Here is a 20776-nt window from a genome sequence, read left to right as displayed (position 1 = left end):
TCAAAATCCTTTCCTCGAGGAAGAGGCCTCTCCAGAGGCGGAGCCCCTTCTAACCCAAGGGGCAAGAAATGATACACCGGACCTCCAGACACCAGTAGGAGCCAGGCTTCTTTTGTTTTGAAGCCTGGAGAGTAAGAGGGCGGACTCCTGGTCCCTCAGTGTAATCGGGAAAGGTTACAGGATCCCGTTCCTCGAATTTCCCCCCCTGTCTTCAACACCCAGGGATCTGTCGCCCTCTTACCGCCCAGAGAAGCAACAGATTCTTTTCGATCTGCTCGAACAGATGCTCGAGAAGAGAGCCATAGAGCAAGTCCTGGATTTGGATTCTCCAGGATTCTACAATCGTCTCTTCTTGGTTCCAAAACAGTCAGGGGGGTGGAGACCAGTCCTGGACGTCAGCAGACTGAACCATTTTGTTGTCAAGGAGAAGTTCAAGATGGAGACGTCTCAGTCCGTTTTAAGTGCGTTAAGACCAGGCGATTGGATGGTCTCGCTGGATCTCCAAGACGCCTATTTTCACGTCCCCATTCATCCTCAGTCAAGGAAGTATTTGAGGTTTGTCCTGGGGGGACGAGTGTACCAGTTCAGGGCTCTGTGTTTCGGACTGAGTACGGCTCCTATGGTCTTCACAGTTCTGATGAGGAACGTTGCCCGGTGGCTTCACCTAGCGGGCATAAGGATCTCGCTCTATTTAGACGACTGGCTCATTCGAGCTTCGTCGAAAGAAAGGTGTCTGGAGGACCTGCACTCAACGTTGGAGCTGAAGAAGTCCCTGGGACTTCTAGTAAACTTCGAGAAGTCACATCTGATCCCTTCTCAGTCCATTGTTTACCTGGGGATTCAGATGGATTCAGTGGCTTTTCGAGCCTTTCCATCCCAAGAACGTCAGCAGCACTGCTTCGAAAAAGTTTCGGCCTTCCTGGGGAAAGAAACATGCTCGGTGAGGAATGGATGAGTCTGCTGGGGACCATTTCATCGCTGGAGAAGTTTGTTTCCCTGGGAGGTTGCATCTCAGACCCCTCAGTTTTTCCTTGCGGACAACTGGACGAACAAGGAGGATCTAGAGGAGACTCTCAAGATCTCTCTCTGCCAAGGACCATCTAAGGTGGTGGCTCGATCCCGCAAAATTGGCAGAAGGGGTTTCACTCTCTCTTCAGAACCCCGACCTAGTGTTGTTTTCCGGCGCGTCCACGTCAGGATGGGGAGCAACACTAGCGGGGAGAGGAAGTGTCAGGCACCTGGAAGGGGGAACAGGTGTCCTGGCACATCAATCTAAAAGAATTGGGAGCGATTCTCTCAGCTCTTCAGTTCTTCGAAACTCAGGTTGTAGGCCGGGTGGTTCAGATCAACTCGGACAACACCACAGCCCTGGCATACCTCAAGAAACAAGGAGGTACTCATTCTCGGTCCCTGTTCCTGATTGCAAAAGAGATCCTGTTGTGGGCCCATTCTTGACAAGTTTCGCTTCTCATGCGATTCGTAGCAGGGGTCGAGAACGTCTGTGGGGACCTTCTCAGTCGGCAGCGTCAACTTCTTCTGACAGAGTGGACCCTGCACGCAGAGGTATGTCAGGAGCTTTGGAAGCTTTGGGGGCGTCCTCTGGTGGACCTTTTTGCAACGTCGAGGACGACAAGGCTACCTCTGTACTGCTCTCCCGTGGGCAGTAGCAGTAGATGCCCTCCTTTGGGACTGGAAGGGTCTGGACCTGTATGCCTTTCCCCCATTCAAGATCCTGGGGGAAGTCATCAGGAAGTTTGTGGCCTCAGAAGGGTCGAGGATGACATTAATCGCCCCCTTTTGGCCTTCAGCGGAGTGGTTCACAGAGGTCATGGGATTCCTAGTGGACTTCCCAAGGATGCTTCCCATGAGAATAGATCTTCTCAGACAACCCCACTTCGAGAGGTACCACAAAAACCTTCCCGCTCTGAGTCTGACTGCATTCAGACTATTGAAAAGTTGGTCAGAGCGAGGGGTTTTTCAAGACCAGTGGCTAAGGCGATCGCCAACGCCAGGAGAGCCTCCTCCAATGCAGTGTACCAGTCGAAGTGGGTCATATTCAGGAAGTGGTGCAAGCAAGGGAATTTCCTCTACCACAACCTCTGTGTCCCAGATAGCCGACTTTCTGTTTTATTTGAGGAAGGAATTAAAGCTGACAGTACCTACCATCAAAGGTTACAGAAGCATGCTGTCAGCGGTTTTTAGGCATAGAGGCCTCGACCTAACGGACAACAAAGACCTTCACGATCTTCTAAGGTCTTTTGAAACTTCTAAGGTAGCTCACCCAAAGTTACCTTCGTGGAATTTAGATGTTGTCCTAAAATTCCTAATGTCGAAACGATTCGAGCCTCTACATTCTGCGTCCTTCAAGGACGTATCCAGAAAAACTATTTTCCTAACTGCTCTGGCGACGGCGAAGAGAGTTAGTGAACTTCAGACTATCAGCAAGATTATAGGCTTTAGAGGCCATGATGCAGTATGTTCTCTGAGCCCTATGTTTCTTGCTAAGAAAGAAAACTCGTCTTCCCCTTGGCCCAGGTCCTTCGAGATTAAGGGTTTGACGGAGATCATTGGACAAGAACCAGAGAGAACCCTGTGCCCTGTCAGGGCTCTGAAATTTTACTTACAGAGGACCCAGGATTGTCGAGGTCCTTCTAACAATCTGTGGTGCTTTCGGTTAAGAGGCGGGATTTACCTCTTTCTAAGAATGCTCTGGCGTTCTTTTAAGAAGCACCATTATAGATGCCCATTCCAGTGTTCAAGACAAGGATTTGAGCCTTTTGAAAGTCAAGGCTCACGAAGTGAGAGCATTGCTACCTCAGTGGCTTTCCAGAAAAACTTGTTTCTCAATGACATTCTGGGTGCCACTTTTTGGTGAAGCAATTCTGTGTTTGCTTCACATTACCTTACTGAAGTAAAGACTTCCTACGAGAATTGCTGTGCGCTAGGCCTTACGTTTCATAAATACAATCTTGGGGGCAGAAAGCGACACTCATCCTCTCCTATAGTTAATGGTTAGGTGTGTTTTTAATTTTTAGTTATGGTATTTTTTATGGTTGTTGGGTCGCTACCGGGGGTGGTCGTCCCAGTCCTTAGCTTATGTTATGACTTCATGACGTAGCTAGGCTTGGTCAGGTGGTTGTTTCGTTTGTCGTTTGCCCTCACAGTAAGGTCATATGGTCTAGTCACATTGTGGTCTCGCCCCCGTTGACAGATCATCTAGAATTCACCAGCTTTATAGGTCGCTACCTCGCTGGAGACTCTAGTAAAGCAGAAGCAGACTTGGGTGACAGTAATCACGAAGTCAGCAATGCTAACAGGTAAGGAACCAAGGCGTCAATCGCCTACATATGTTTGTTTCCTAAATCCTATTCTGTCTCTTCCCACCTCCAATGGTGGGATTCAGCTATATATATATCTGACAGGTAAGTCTCATGAACAAAATGATATTTTTATAATAAAATAAAGTTTGTTCATACTTACCTGGCAGATATATATAATCATAGTACCCACCCTCCTCCCCTCAGGAGACAGTAGCTCTAGAAAATCTGAATAGAAAATGGGAATGGTTCCTGATACCCGCCTCCCAGCGGCGGGAATGGGTACTAACCACCTGGCCCCACTGCGTGTGCTGTAAGTTTTTGAATTTCTGTCAGTCCTTCGGAGAATACAGCTATATATATATCTGCCAGGTAAGTATGAACAAACTTTATTTTATTATAAAAATATCATTTTTCTTCTTCTCTTGTCCATTTTTTCCTCTTCTGGTTTGCCTCTATAGCTCCGCTCTCTGGTTGCTGGTTACTGTCACTGTGGTGGTTAGTTGCTGGATGATCACCTCCAAGTACCTCTGTTGCTAGAGGTTCAATTTACGTCGTTGTCATTTAATCTTTAATTTCTTTCCATCATTGCTGTTGTTTAATCTTTAATTTCTTTCCAACGTTGCTGAATTTTGCTATTTAACCCACAGCTGGACCCTACCCCACCAGCTGAGTAGACTGGGGAAATTGTCGTAAAGATCCTTTCCCAAGGAATCAATGCTGAGGAGAGAGGTCACCCACCCAATGATTGACCAGCCCCAATGTTGCTTAACCAGTCTATCGATAAACTAAACCACTCTGCCACAGCACCCACATTATTATTACTGTATTATATTACTACAGTATCATTATTCAGAAAATGGACCCTATTCATATGGAACAAGCTCACACAGGGCCACTGACTTGAAATTCAAGCTTCCAAAGAATATGGTGTTCATTAGAAAGATCTCACTTATTAAAAAAGAAAAAAATATATTGCATATTAGGGTAGTAAAACATTGCATCTTCACTAGAACTGTAGAAGCTCCAATTCCAACAGAGTTTCAAACAATGTTCTCATAGTGATTCTTGCACTTTTCAGGTTGGGAACAGCAATAAAGGCCTATCACTTTCTACACCTTCAAAGACTAATGCTAAGAAGTCTGTTGATAGCTGTTGACCTTGGGATTCTATGAGGGAAAGCATTTCCTTGGTAGCTTTGGTTCCTTTCACTACAAGTCATCTTTCACTGGCAAGACATTTATTAGCGTTCTTCTGACAGGATTCCTGCCTGCTCCACCTCCCCTTCACTTTCATCAACATCAACTTTCATCATGAAGAAAAGAAGACAGTCATTATCACCAGGAGATTTCTTTGGTTTCCATAAACCTATATAGGACTCCTCTGACAATCCATAATTGAACCATGCTGAAGATACCTTAAACTCTGGCAAAAGCAAAAGACTCAACCCTTGGAGGGCCATTTCCTGCTTGCTGAACAAGTGGCAGAGGACCAGGATTTAATTTTATGGGACAAGGCTTCTATTTTGGAAGTATTAGACTGGATTTGTGAAATCCTTAGGTTAGAGAAACCCAAGATGGGAGCCTCAGATACATAACTCTGAAGTGAATCTTGAAGGATAACCAAAATACCCACATCTTCAATCTGCCCATGGCCACTGCTGTTTCAAACATTGTCACTGATATGGAACTGTGGATGTAAGAATCGGAACCAGTGACTGATAGTTTCACAAGATCCAAGGCTGCTCACCAGAGGCTGTTTCACAAGATCAAGGACCACTCATCACCACTCACAGGCATCGGGAGCTATTGCCGAGCAGTCTGCCCTCCTTCTCCCAATTAACAGATTTTAGTCCTGTCAGAATGGCAGGAATAAATATTATGAGCATTTAGTTCATAGGTTAATAAAGGGGCCAAGATGTCTTAACAGATACCTCCTTAGGAATATTCTGATGAAGAAGAGGGAATTAGCTACTATGGAACTTCCCAGCCCTTGTCTGTCAGATGTGAAAAATGTTCAAGTGTTGGATCTTCTTTACCCTTTCATGTTTCAAAAAACCTACATACAGGAGCTTTTGAAAAAGTTAATGTGAAGTGACCAGGGCAGTGATTTTTAACATCATAGGAAAACTGTCATATTCAAATGCCAGTCAACTCTTGAGTATATGTACTCAAATGTCCAAGAGAGTCTCATCCACACCCTGGACAGCAGAGGATATCAGTTCTTACAAATCTACCTCAAAAAGATGACTCCAGCAAGGAGGCAATGGTCATTTTTTCAACCCATGAAAGGGAGACAGGCTAAGTTGAAATTCCCAGGTGAGGTTGGGTAGGAACAGCAAAAATGGTACTGCCCAACTGACAGTTTCCACTAGTTAGGTTTGTCTCCAGAAATATTAGAGATCTTAGGAGGAGATTAGAGCAGAGCCATGGGTAAGAGATGTCATCAGTGTTGGTTATCAACTTCCTTTTCTGAAGACAAGTGACTTGTAGCCAGAGCTTCAAGCTATCGATACCCTGTACCAAGAGCAGAAGATCAAGAAGATAACAGATGGATCACCAGGCTTTTACAGTTGTCTGTGGTACTGAAAATCAGAGGTTGGATACCCATCATTGAACTCTACCTGTTGAACAAGTTTATATAGTAGACTCCCTTCAGAATGGAGGAGGAGTCAGTGTGGCAATTTATCCAGAAAGGAGATTGCCTGACATCCCTAAATCTCAAGGATACATACTTTCACATCCGTACCCACTAGAATCCAGGAGATACCATTGGCATGTTTGAATAATGGTATTGCAGTTTGGAATCCTGTGATCTGGCCTGGCTAAATCACCAAGATTAAGCCTATGAAGCATGAGCCCCAGTACTTGGTAGAAGAAGAGGAGGTGTGATGGCGGCATACCTGTGCAAGCAAGGTGGCATGTGACCAGAGACCCATGTCAGCAGCATACCTGTGCAAGCAAGGTGGCATGTGACCAGAGACCCATGTCAGCGGCATACCTGTGCAAGCAAGGTGGCATGTGACCAGAGACCCATGTCAGCAGCATGCCTGTGCAAGCAAGGTGGCATGTGACCAGAGACCCATGTCAGCGGCATACCTGTGCAAGCAAGGTGGCATGTGACCAGAGACCCATGTCAGTTGGCAGTCAAGATGTTTGAGTGGGGAGACAGCACTATGGTGACAGTGGTAAATCTGGTTCTACCATTACATTGGTCAGTGAATTTGAGAGTCTGCCCAGTTTTGCATCCGAGTGCCACCCAATAATCACATAAAAAGTCTGGCATCTGAGTGGCACCCAATAATCACATAAAAAGTGAGTCCTACACATAACGACTATACCTGAAGATCTATAGGGGGTGATGTGTAGTAAGACTTCCTTGTTCTGTCTGTTAGACAAAATAAATGAGCCAGGGAACATTGCATGATTGTATGAACAAATTTTAAGTTAAAAATGTAATGCTTCTTTCTGTTGAAAAAGGTCATTACCTTCTTTTTGATATTGCAGGAATTCATCAGACATGATGCAAGTGGGCTGCAAACTGTCTAAAGTACAGTGGTAAGAATGGAGATTACATAATAAGGGTTCACTCCAATGCAGTTTTACTATCGTTCTAAATATGAGAATGTGAATCAGCTACCTACCTGTAAATGATTGTGAATAAAGTACCAGAAATATTAGCATTATCTTACTCCCCCCTCCCTATTTTTCTGAGGCCTGACAGGTCTACAGTTGTTAAGTTGTTTATAAGGCAACACTGATGTGCTGAGTACAGTTATAATCTCAAATAGTGAAAGCTCTCCAAAGTATATATAACAGACAACCCCATTATCTGCAATATCCTACCACTGGTTCCCAAGCTTGGCAAGTCTGCAATAGTACTAGCTAGAATATCACTTGACAATAAACTACCTCACATGTAGAAATGAGATACACTGTAGCCCTAAACCTCTTACCAAGGTTTCATTCCAGAGAAGGCAACTACAATTAACACAATTAAAAAAGTTCACAGGCTATACCTATATAAAGCATAAACCATGCCTGTTTTAAATTTGGATACTACACACTTTGAAGCAGTCCCCTTGTAAAGCAATGCAATGACCCTAGCACTACTGCCAAGCTTGGTATGCTCCAAGATGTTCCATTATTTAAATATGTCAAAGCACCATATGCAATTCATACTGGATCTCTCCCATAATGTAAAAATAATAGTCCTCTTCCCATAACCTCACATACGGTAAGATGAACAAGTCTGAGGTAGCCAAAGCCAGTGAGTAAAAGAAGCACTGCAAGAGTAATAGCAAACTTGCCTTACCAAAGCAACTGGATTTCTTATGACAACCCCCTCTGAAAGTGAGTAGACTTAAAAGTTCAATCTCCGGAGGTCTACGAACAGAGACACTCCTAATGCACCTAATTTCTGTCTTCCATGCATCAAGAACAATTTTAAAATTTGTCTGATAAAAAGGCACAAGATATATCCAATTAAAGAAAAAATGAAAATGACCCTGGATCTGTAGATATAGCAGAGCACCCATAGCACATGAACATTTTGTTTATAATGTTAGCTACAACAAAAAATCTACTGCATTATCATTAGACTAAAAAACAAAAAAAATTAGAAATCACTACACTGACTTTGGTGACGAAAGCATGGAGTTAGAGAGAACTACAAATGATCATGCTGCTCCTCCTGCCACAACCAATTCACATGGCAACTAAAAGAGTGGTCATGTGAGATGGAGACTTTGCCAGAGATAGGTCATACCCAACATAATTAATATTTTCCTTATTCAGAAGTGCAAAATCTCCTATAAAGGCACCATGTCTCAAGTACAATAAGAGGATTATTTGCTGTACAGATACAAAATCTCTCACTCCTTTCGATAATTCTTGATGTAGTGGTGGACAATAAAAGGGTTTGTCATCTCACCTTACAAAGTATGTAACCATGAACATAGAGACCAAAAGAAGAAAAACAAGAATTTTTCATAGGTTCAATAAACATAATGACAGACGAGCCCAAGTCAGAAGGTACTGTATACTATTAAAGCCCTGTCCACACTATCGAGCATGCTCGACGGGCAAACAGTGATACCAGATCCCGTTCCAATACATAAGCAAGGAGGGCGAGTGGCAGGCACGAAGGTGACGTCAGAAGTAAGGAAACTTCGGGCAAACAAGCGGGCAACTGGCTGTGAGCGAGCTTGAAGGAAACACCAGAAACTGTTTCGACTGGTAAAGATCTTTGCCCAGTGAAGAAGTAGATATTGTGAACTAAACTACATCTGGTAGCACTGTTTGTTGCCAGATCCCTGCCTGTGGTTTTCCTGCTTCTGACATCATCAACCCTCATTCTCACTACCTATTTTGATCTGGTAGCACTGTTTGCCTGTCGAGCATGCTCGATAGTGTGGACAGGGCTTAAGAGGAAACCTGAGTGAGCCGTTAGAACACTAAGTTGGTCTGAGGGAGAGTATGATGGAGAAGCAGTACAGGAATTCTGCCAGTGACATTAAAAATACTGAATATGACATTTTCATAATAAAATAGTTTTATATACACTATACTGTACTTACAAGAAATTACATAGCTATAGTTTCTAACTAGCACGGCAGCTTAAATTCAAAACACTTCGATTGTTTAGTGTAGGTGACCAGTCCCACCCACTAACGGGAATACTAGGAACAACTTAGCATACAACCTCATTCTGTTTGTGCCTTATGTCCATCAGAGGGGAGGAGGGTGGGCTCTGATTTTGTAATTACTTTTTAAGTATATATAAAACTATTTTATTATAAAAATACCATTTTTATATGAGTAACTTACCAAGTAATTATTATTCTATTCCAAAACATTAAGTCATGTAATCTATTTGAAATAGAAAAGTTGCTAGCACTGAAAACAATGCTTATTTCCTCATCGGTTAAGAGAGCTACTGTAGGAGAATACTGCCTCTAGTTGGTGCTCATCTTAACCTGTAGTGGTGTGGCGGTATAGCCATGGAGCTCCTCTACTTAAGTGGGAGCTTTGCAGCAAAGGAGTATTTCGATGGCTAACAAAAAATCAATAAGTGCCCTTGCCCTGGGCGCAGTACCAATATAAAAAACAACCAGACAATACTGTCACTTACACTGAAATAAAAACACAACCCATCCACTGAGAGTGATGGGTGCTCCAGGTACGTTGTACCCCCTGGCTCCCCAAAACTCAACACCTTACTACAAGGAGAAGAGATAGGAGGAGAAAATTCTATCCTTCCTCCCGCGATACCAAGCCAGTTACTAAATGTGGTCGCAAAGTACTGCAAAATTTTAACACTGTTTTAACTTTCATTAAAAACAGTGAGAAGCAAAGATCGATTACACTTCAAGTACGTCGATTGCATAATGGAAGTAAGGGGCATACTGTGCCTGCAAGCTAATGAGGTAGAAGGTGCTCTGGCATCCTTAGCTTTCACCTAAAGTAGGCAAAATGCTCTCCTGAATCTGAGAAAGGTCTCAGAAATAAAGTCCATTTAGAATGAAGGACAATGCATTCATAGTCAGAGGTCGAAATGGGTCCTTGCTAGGACACTGTAGGTAATGGATGGACCTCTGCTCTTCCAGTCCTGCTCAGGTAATACCTGAAAACTCCAACTGGACAGCAGACACTCTATTATTCCTCAGAGCCAAGGATGTTCATTAAGTTCTTAAGGGAGAAAGAATGGATCCAGGTCTTGGATAGGTCCTTGTTCTTGGCTAAAATCCAAGGGGTATACGAGCAAACCATGTCTCCTTGCGAAAAAGACCTACTCTAGAACGATGGCTTGGGTCTCACTAAATCATTTTAGCATAAGCCAAGGTCACCAGGAAGATAGCCTTCAGGGTAAGGTCTTTTTCAAGAAGAGGAGAGTAGTAAATCAAAAGAAGGACCTGGCAGTCACTTCAACACTACATCCAGGTACCAGGAGATTGGATTTCCTTCCTTGCTTGGACTAGTCAAAGGACTTGATGAAGTTGCTTAAAAAACTGAGTTGAATGTAGCTCAACACCCATTAATGGAGGAATACAAGCATTTCTAGATCTCCTCAGATAAAGGAGGCAATCTGCAGTTCAGGTCACAGATGTCTAAAAGGAGAGACGTAGAGTCTGAGACACCAGCTACGGAAAATCGCTCATTTATTCTTGTACACAGAGATAGAAGATTGATGTCTGCATTGCAATAGTCCCTATAGTACGTCTAGAAAAAACCCCTTCATTCTGACAAGCTTCCGGACAGGCCTCAGACTGTCCGGACAAAAAGAGCCACCCTTAGTGGTATCTCTTGTAAAGAAATTGACTGAGCAGACACGGATTGGGGAAGGAGTCTAAGAGAGTCCACCAACATCCGTGGCAGGTTCGGAAATCATTATTTCATGGGTCAGAACAGGGCTATGAGGGTCATTGTAATGTTGTGATGAGCCTGAAACTTGTTCAGCACTTCCTTGACTATGCTGAAGGGCAGAAAGACGTAGGGGTCCAAATTGGACTAAACATGCAGCATGGAGTCTGCTGCCCATGCTAGAGGGTCTAGGGCTGGAGAACAAAAGAGAGGAAGACGAAGATTCCTTAAGGTGGCAAACAGGTCCAAAGTTGGCCTGCCCCAAGGATTCCACAGATCTTGACAGACCGGGGGATTCAAGGTCCACTTGGTGGAAGGCACAAGCTTCTGACGGCTCAGTTCATCCGCCACAACTTACGGTATTAGTTGGCCTGAATAAATTGAGAGACTAGAGAACTCGATTTTGATTGACCACAGTAGAAATTTTCTTGCTTTTTGATGGAGAGAAAATGGATTACCGCAGTCTAGCAGTGAACTAGGGTTGAGAAGCACTGAAGTCCTAAGCGAATTGCTTTTAGCTCTCTGGCAGATGTGAAGGCTGTGTTCTTCCGGGGACACGTCCTGGAAGCTTCCTGGTTCCCCAGTGGGCTCCCCACCTAGATCAAGGTATTGAGAAGAAGTCTAAGTCTAGTCTCAGAGGATGAAAGACCTTGCCTTCCAAAAGTTAGTTCGGACAGCCACCACTGCAGGTCTGACTTAAATCTGGGGGTTTTGGAAAAAAAAAGATGACAGTTTCCGGCTGTGTTTCCCACGGTATTGTGTACAAAACCTTTGAGCATTTTTCCTTTGAAAGGAATTGAAGAAGTCAGTTGTCCAAGAAAAACTGATGTTCATGGCCAGAAAATGAAGTCAAATGTAAGCGGGGCGAGGACTCGAGAGAAGGCTTGTGCAGTAGAGGCCGAAACCTAGATCCCTGAACTGGAAGATCCTGTCTTGTAAGACCGATCTGAGATACTTTCTGAAGTTTGGACATGGACATGGAAGAAAGTATCCAGCATATCCAAGGTCTCCATCCAATTGCCCTGGAGAATGGACAACTGGCCTGCCTGGTTTGTCTCAGTCTTGAACTTCATTCTCTATTCGAAGAGAAAAAGGGAGCTGTGGGCCATGCAGGCTCGCTGACAACCCTGTGGACTAGCAAGCAACCGAGCGAACTTGCAGATCATTGTGCAGACTCACAGACAACTGTGCAGATCAGTTGCTGACCCTGCTGACTCTTGACAGCAACGCAGACATGTGGACATCTGCGTGGGCTCGACTTCTTACTGGACTCGCTAACGCCTTGTGTGGACTTGATGACACCTCGTACAGACTGAAAGCATATGTGGAACTGTGCATGGTGGAAACTAATATCTGGCACGTTCATAAAATGCTTGAAAAGTCCGTAAGAGACACAAAAGCCTGGGCATGGGACAGCAGTGTCCTTGTCCAAAACCAGGTGTGACGAATTCTTTTGCCATCAGACACAATCCTCTAAACAGAAGCAAGTAGACGTGAGTGGGGCACTAAACGTTCAGCGGCATGATCCAGTATTGGCTAGATAGTGCTGAGCACTCTGGAACAGGTGTCGGGCGTTCAGGAATGGGCGCCAGGCACCAGGAAGTTGGTGCCATGAGCTTGAAAGTTAATTCCAGGCATTCAGGAATGAGCACTGCTAGAAAGTCTGAGAGGGTTCATGGAAGTTTCTCTTCTTGCTTGGAGCTCAAGTAAAATCTTTCAACAAAGAACGCTCAGGAGAGAGGGTATCGCCATTCCAAAGGAAGACGGACCGAGGAAGTGACAGAGGGAACCACAGCGAAACTACTGGAAAGCTGTGATGAAGCTAGCCTCCTTACCTGTTGACAGGAAGCGGAGAACTGCAACTGTCATCTTCGTGTGTCTCCCACAGCCGTGAAGAACCAAAAAAACATTACGGTGTCTGTGTCGTTGACTAACGTCTTGGTGGACGACAGAGTCCCCCATAGACTCATCCACTAATGTTCCGAGTAAGAAGAAAAAGGGGCTAGAAATTAACAGGTCATCTGAAAGTAGCTGTGATTCACTTGGCAGACGGAAAGCCCGAAAATTCTGAGAGTTGAGACTGACATCCAAAAAGCTAACTCTTGCGACAGAGGCTGTGTTCTGAGGAAGAGGGGATGTAAGTCTGTAGGTGATGTAGGGCTGATGCGACTGTGTGGCTCTCATAGTAGTAAAGGAGCACCAGAGCTCTCTTGAGAAAGCTCTTCGTTGGGTGAGTCGGTAGAGCTGTGGCCTAGCACTCGGTAGGCCCGAGCTTGAGTCTCCAGCCGGCTGATGAAGAGTTAGAGGAATTTATTTCTGGTGATAGAAATTCATTTCTTGCTATAATGTGGTTCGGATTCCACAATAAGCTGTAGGTCCCGTTGCTAAGTAACCGGTTGGTTCTTAGCCACGTAAAATAAGTCTAATCCTTCGGGCCAGCCCTAGGAGAGCTGTTAATCAGCTCAGTGGTCTGGTAAAACTAAGGTATACTTTTTTTCTCTTCTTGAGATCCCAAAGAAAAGAGCAGAAATCTCTAAAAACCATCTCAACTGTCCCTGTCCGCCAATGACAGGACTAAGAGCCAAACCGTGGCGATGTCTCCCAGTAAACATTTGGGAGTCCTCTATCTTCTTAGCCCATGCTTCTGTGCCAGTCAAGAAAAAACTTTTAAAGTACTGCAAAATTCTTGACAAAATCTTCGACAAGGAGGTCTAGTTCCATCAAAGTACCAGAGGTAGGAAAGTCCAAAGACATTTGTCTTGCTCCCTTTTTAACAAATGCCAAGCTCCCAACTCCTTGAGAGACTTCTTGGAGGATGACAAAAGAGCCAGAGGAGGGAGCTTTCTTCAACAAGCTCATAGGCTCAGAACACTAAAGTCCTTGTCTGCAAAGGACAGGACTCTGGGACACTGGGAGCCTTCTACTGAAGAGTTGGCGCCTGGTGATGAGCCGCTGGCTGCTTGGGAGCCATTGGGCGCTTGGGAGTGCAACTGCTACGCACCTCTTCAAAGGCCAAGGCTCATCAGGACAGCAGCACCGGTGCCTCTTGTCCAGACTGGAATCCAAAGCACTAGAGGATAACTGATGCACATCCATCAAGATGCCTTTCCAGTGGCTGTCTACCAATACCTGGGAATGTACTAAAGGTTCGACTCAGGGGGCAACTACCCAGGGGGCAAACCCCTCGGACTGCCAGTAGGCCTTCTCCCAGGTTTTGGGGGAGTCTGACAACGACTTCAGGCCTATGAGATTCGACAGGCCAGATAGCCACCTCCTCCACCAAAATCCAGTGAGACTCCTTTCCAGTGGGTGTCTGTCAGTAACTGGGAACGTGCAACAGGCTCAACCGAGGGGGCGACTACCTGTGGGCAAACCCCGCCAACCTCCCTTGGACTTCCAGTTTGCCTCCTCCCAGGTTTAGGGGTCTGACAGGGCCCTTCCGTCTAGGAGTGTAGACGGGCCGGTCAGCCACCTCCTCCACTAGCACAACACTTCACTGTCACATTTGGGAAAGGATCTAGGTTAATTCCCGTTAACCCAGACTCAAAACTAGCAATGGCACAGGATGGAAGCAAGGGAGTTAGGCGTGAGAGCAAGTGGAAAAAGGCAGGAGGGATAGTAGTAAGAAAAAAGAGGAATGCAGGGAGAGTTGGCGCCAGGCAAACAAGAGCAGGCGCCCGGGCTGTAGTTGGTGCCAGGTGAGCTAGTAGCTCTAGAGCTGGTGGGCGGGCACTCCTGGGCACTCAGAGCACAAGCTGGCACCAGGTGAGCTAGAAGCCAGGCTGGCACTAAAAAATGATTTGTGCGTCATCTTTGTGCAGGGGCCATGCTAATCTCCTCGGTATCATTCCGATTCTAATATATGTACTGCCTAAGCAAGTACTGGAGCACAGTTCTCGGCTGTCAAGAACGTCTTCTCTTCTTAAAGCTCACTGCATCCAAAACATTAAGTACAATGTCTCTCCAACTACATTCCTGCCCTTACACTTTTTCAGTTCTGCAATGGAAAGTGTGATAAGATGTTGTTTAATCTTGATTGCAAATTCACTACAGCAGCAAATAAACTGATGAACTTGAATCAACCTATAAATAAAAAAAAAAAAAAAAAAAAAAATCCTGAAAGCTTTCAGCTTGAAGGCTACTCGACATAAGCGGTAATACTTCACTGAAATCCAGCTATACAACTGGAAAATAATGAACAATGCTGCTGCAAGTACTTGATGCTTACATCAAGCACAGCAAAAACAGAATGAGGTTGTCTGGTAAGTCGTACCTAGTATTCCCGTTAATGGGCGGGACTGGTCACTACACTAAAGAATTGAAGTACTACTGCGACTTCTGAATCTAAGCTGCCGCGCTAGTTAGAAACTGTAGCTATGTAATTACTTGGTACATTACTTATATCAAAATAACATTTAGAAAGTCTAACCCAATGATAACAATATCTGAGAGGAGAGGCTAAACCACACTAATTTTGTTATAATGAGATATACAGCTGACGTCAAGGAAAAGGAGTGCACTGTCACACAAGAGTAAGAATGTACAACATACCATACACGGCTGCAAGCCGAGTTGATAGTGAGAGCAAGAAAAACAATAAAGAAACAACTGAAAGAATACATATACAGTAAACATGGAGCAGACACATGAGGTCAAAAAGGAGTACAGTATACAGAAAGGTGTCAGCAAGTATAGACTAAAAAAGCCAAAGGGTGAAAATTGCTAAAACAAAGCATCCAAAAGGCAACAGCAGTGTGTGTGTGTGTGTTGTCACATCTGGGAAAACATGATACAGTAGTAGAATAAAGTTCAAAAAAGTAATTTAACACAAAATACCCTTCAGCCAAAGGCACAGGACAGGGAGAGAAGAAGAGATTAACCAGGAAAATGAACAATGAGGCCAAGAAGTAGGGGGAGCAGAAAAAAGAGATTGCAAAGTGGATGAGGTATTTTAACTCTTATAAAGCTAGCCTTATCTAATACAATTACTGCTTAATTATAAAAACCTTAAAGTTGTACAGACTAAAGATGTTCAAGACTTTGATATTTAAGGGATTTTTATCCAATAATTGTCATTCACTCTCAAATGAAATTTGGGGAATCACGTAAAATGTGCATTTACTGTTAATGTTGTACAGCCTTCTCCGCATGAAGAAACAAGGTGAGGATTGTAGTCATTTGGTAACTGCTTTGCATTATAAAGGAATGCCAGATGCTCATACAGGATACTACTGCTTCTAAAAGTCTTTCTTTTGGTATAGATTACTGCCATAATCCTGAGTTGTTTAATCTGCTTTAATTTGTGACTATCAGCTTTATCACTTAACAAATCCAGTCTTTACCTTTCACAATGCACTTCAATGATATCACAAGATCATGTATAGGAATTCTCAAATTTGGTCTAGTCATAATGGGTGTGTACTGATTTCTTGGCATCATATCCTGCAATGCCTAAAAGACCAACAGATCCAGCACAGTTGAACATTACTGATATCATAAGATCATATACAGGAATTCTTATATTTGATCAAGTCATAATGCTGTATAGTTGACTGTTTTCTAGAAATCACAGCCTGCAATGCCTAAAAAAGCAGAAGATCCTTAACAGTTCAACATTTATCTGATTTATGGAAAGAGTGCTTGATTTGCTGGATGAGGGACTTTTCTGGTAATAATTTTTACGAGCATTTACAGCACTTCACGAATTATGGTGCTATTTTAATATTTTTTAATATAAAACTATCAATAATTCTATTATGAAAATATGGGGTATAATGGGTAATGAGAATTATATTTATCTATTCTGATATATTGCAGAAAATACCAAACCACTGTGGGATTTTGAGTCATCAGTGTGCATTGCAGCATGGACCTTTTTGTCATGAGTATTGCAAATGGAGAAAAAATTAAGATTTTATGCATCATCCAAGGAAGGTGAAGTTCTGTCACTGAATGTATGGTTACAAGTTGATGAAGAATGACAGAGAAGATGCTGAGGGGTAAAACATAACATATTAGAATTAAGATATATGCAGTAGAGAAAGATAGCTACTGAATAAAGAGAATATGATAATTTTCATTATAAAATTAACTATTTGGATAAGTACCTACTGTTAAAGTTAGCTTTAACTTTGCACCATTAGGTGCAATCAGCATTTTAAAAAATCAAAATACAATTGGCTAACCCACTAGGACTGTCTTGTAATCACCTGTTCCTACCAGATGGTGTTTGAATGTTTACGTTCAGGTCAGATTTCTTCATGACCACCCACTAAGATGTGAGGAGGCTGGGTTGGTTTCCACTTTAACAGTAGGTAAGTTTCCAAATAAATAATTTTATCATGAAAATTATCATTACAGTATTTGGAATGAACCTTAACTACTGTTAAAGTTGGCTGACTACCACACTGAATGAAGATGGTGGGTTGGTGCAGCCAAGGAAATAGTGCTCAGCCAAGAGAACTAAAAGCTTTTTAAATGGAGAGAAAAAAAGCTTCTCAACATTCCTGCCTGATGTGCGATCCTTACTGGCAAGAACTGTTGCCAGACGTTGCATCCTTACAGGGAAAAAATGGAATATCTTGTCGAGTACTGGTGACTCCTGTGGCTGAGTCGAAAGCCCATAACTGACAGCCCAGAACTGAAGATATCTACCACCTTCATATATGAAGGTATGTTCCTATACACCAGTGTGTACCTTCATGCTCTCAAAATTCAATAGCAGGATTCCTAAAAACTAACAATATGATAAAAAGCAAGGTCACTATCATATTTGGTTCAGGAGAAAGTGTCCCTGCAGCAACGATGGACTAAAGGCTTTACACCTCATGCTAAAATTGAACATTCGCAAATAATGAGGCAAAACCAGTATATATCTCCCCTGAGCTACAAGACAACCTTCTCTACAAAAAAATTTTAATGGAAATAAAGACATGTTTACAGTACGGAAGCCATGAGGATTGGTAAAAGCTCAGGAATCAATTTTGTGTGCCTTAACCTTGGGCACAGGAGTGTTTGGCCTTCTAACACCACAGATAAATTCTTAACTTCTCCTCTTACAGATTATGTCTGTCCAGGTAAACCCTTTAAGAGTTCTAACTGGACATAAGACAGCCACTATTCCATTGCCATGTCAGTCATAACGAAGGTACAGTTCATTAAAATAAAGAAAACATGTACGTAATGTTTGGGGTAGTAAGGTAAAATTCAATCAACCAATCAACAGAGAGAGAGAGAGAGAGAGAGAGAGAGAGAGAGAGAGAGAGAGAGATGAAGTTTGTCCTTACTTAAATTATCAAGAGTTGAATTATTTATGAATTATTACAGAGAGACAGAGTATAACATGAGAGAGAGAGAGAGAGAGAGAGAGAGAGAGAGAGAGAGAGAGAGAGAGAGAGAGAGAGAGAGAGAGTTATTCTTAGGTTAGATATCAAAAGATGGAAATTCATGATTTATTAAGGAAAAAAAAAAGAAAAAAGAGAGAGAGAGAGAGAGAGAGAGAGAGAGAGAGAAGAATTTCAGTATGTAGAAATCCTTTGACACACTGTGGGCAACGCTCCCCTTGTCATATGTCAAGTTAATTGACAGCTACTGCCCCCTCCTCTCTTCAAGCCTCTCACAAAAAGATGGGGGTATGATATGTACTTGTTTAAAATTTCTTATAATTTATTAACTATACTAATGCAAAAAATGCAAGGTAAATATGAAATAAAATTAATAACGCAGTAACGTCATGTTTATCTATGCAAAAAAAATCTCTCTCATCTCAGAGAGAGAGAGAGAGAGAGAGAGAGAGAGAGAGAGAGAGAGAGAGAGAGAGAGAGAAAAGTACAACTCATACATCAAAGCTCCTCCCAACCATATCTCTACAGTTTAGTCAAAACACACAAAATCAATAACTCTATTAGACCAATCATTAGTTCAGTAGGCTCAGTTTCGTATAATTTATCTAAATGACTTGTGAAAATTCTTACACCTTTGGTAGGAAACATTTCTAATACGAATATAAAAAATAATGTCGACTTTATAGACAAATTGAATAGTTTCAATTTGAAACTTAATTTTACTATGGTTAGTTTTGATGATGTCTCTTTATTTACAAAAGTGCCTGTAGATGATTTACTGGAATTTTTAGAGGAAGAATTAAAAAGTTATGATATTCCTTTAACTGTACCAAACCTCATAAATCCTATAAGGTTATGTATATAAGGTTATGTATCAAAGATAGAAAATTTTGTTTCAATGGGGAATTTTTTGTACAAAAGTTTGGTATGGCTATGGGTAATCCCTTATCTCCTGTCCTTAGCAATATTTACATGGAATTTTTTGAGACAAAATTCTTACCACGAGTTTTGCCCCGAAAAGTTATATGGTTTAGGTATGTGGATGACATTTTCTGTATCTGGCCAGTTCACGAAAATCTCCAGGAATTTCTCATTCAGCTAAAAAATTTAGTCCCTTCTATAAAATTTACCGTAGAGGAAGAAAGAAACTGTAATTTGAATTTTCTTGATATAACTGTCCATAGACATGATAGAAAATTCACCTTTTCAGTCTTTCGAAAATCAACTAACATTGCCTCTTTTGTTCATTATTATTCCAATCACCATCAAAATGTTAAATTCTCTGTCTTTTCTGGAATGTTCTTAAGGGTTTTATATGTTTGTAGCCCGCAGTTCATTGATGCTGAGATCAAAACTATTTATGATATTGCTTTGAAACTTAAATACCCAAGGACCCTTATAGATGTAGCATGGAAAAGAGCCAGGAAAACATTTTATTTAACTAATAACAAACTTGAATTCAGCAAGCATATTCTCAAATTACTGTATGATGCAAGGTTTTTACAAATTCCTAGAATTTTAAAGCTTTTCAACATAAATGTTGTTTTCAGTAATTTTAATCTTAAGAGTTTGGTAATAAAAAAATTCTAAAGATGTTTGTAAAAAGTGTGATAAAATATATTATGGACAAACTGGAAAATCACTTTCACAACAAATCAAACAACACCAATATTCTGTGAGAACTGGCCAAATATTGAAATTATTCGATTTAAAGATTTATCCTATTAACTGGAGTAAAGCAAGATCTTTAGTCCCATGCAATGACACAGCTAAAAGGAATATCATTGAATCTTGTTTCATCAAGTCAAATAATGAAAGTGTTCTAAATCTAAGTCTTGGTTTGTTTAAACTTGATGCCTTCATAATTAAAAAAGTTGTTGATAAATATATGCAAAATTAATATTCATTTTTATACATGTTTCTGCAATTTGAATGGGTAAGATTCCGTTTCTCTTATGGTTAAGTATATGTATGGATTTAATTTATGACTGTGTGATCCCAGATTTGCCATGGATTAACCTTTTGTTTTTACCCCCTGGCAATTAACCATCTGGTATGCAAGGTTATACATGTTTTTGGATGTTGTAAGCCTAAACTTTCATATCTTTTGTTGTTTGGTCTATGGTTCCAGTTTGTGACAGCTCGATCCCGGATTATCCTGGATTATCTTTCTGTTTATTACCCTTAGACAAATGACTGTCTAGTATTCTTGTTCTTTTTGTTTACTTTGTAACCTTCTTTTTATCTGTCTTATTTGTGCTCAAACGATGCGTTAATAAATGTGAAAGCGCTTGGTATTGAACTTCTGTCTGTTATTTTCCTGTGGGATTCGCTTATACACTGAAGTCACGTGTGTCTACTGTGATTTTTAAGCATACATATATGTTTATAAATACAAACTGTATATATATATATATATATATATATATATATATATATATATATATATATATATATATATATATATATATATATAATATATATATATATATATATATATATATATATATACATAATGTATATATATATACATATATATAATACATATAATGCTATAACCACATCCAGTATATGTATTACACTTTCAGTAATCGTGCTGTAGTGCTAGAACAAAATACCAAAATCAAATGTACTTTTGCCTCACAATTTGGCCAAATTACCTTGCCTACAGAACAGACTTCACTTCCTTGGTCCAAGAACTTGAAACTTGCAAGTTGAACAGAGGAAGGTGAAAAAATGTATATCGTATGCAAGC

The 20776-nt window shown here is 41.7% G+C and overlaps 1 protein-coding gene, 1 long non-coding RNA gene and 1 pseudogene across 3 annotated transcripts in view; 1 reads left to right on the top strand and 2 right to left on the bottom strand.

Annotated features, from left to right (window-relative positions):
* The window catches only part of LOC136845344 (uncharacterized), a 112301-nt gene extending 105305 nt beyond the window's left edge, over nucleotides 1-6996 (top strand). Inside the window, exon 3 of the long non-coding RNA XR_010855144.1 lies at nucleotides 4399-6996. This is a non-coding gene — a long non-coding RNA (uncharacterized lncRNA). The remainder of the gene's footprint in view (nucleotides 1-4398) is intronic.
* Nucleotides 1-20776, bottom strand: part of LOC136845343 (uncharacterized) — a 133647-nt gene that overhangs the window by 10987 nt on the left and 101884 nt on the right. The gene's annotated exons all lie outside the window — the stretch shown is intronic.
* On the bottom strand, nucleotides 14469-14561 carry LOC136845388 (U6 spliceosomal RNA; annotated as a pseudogene).

The sequence above is a fragment of the Macrobrachium rosenbergii genome, chromosome 13 (genome assembly GCF_040412425.1).
Source record: "Macrobrachium rosenbergii isolate ZJJX-2024 chromosome 13, ASM4041242v1, whole genome shotgun sequence".
Lineage (NCBI taxonomy): Eukaryota > Metazoa > Arthropoda > Malacostraca > Decapoda > Palaemonidae > Macrobrachium > Macrobrachium rosenbergii.
This window is presented reverse-complemented; position numbering and strand designations above follow the sequence as displayed.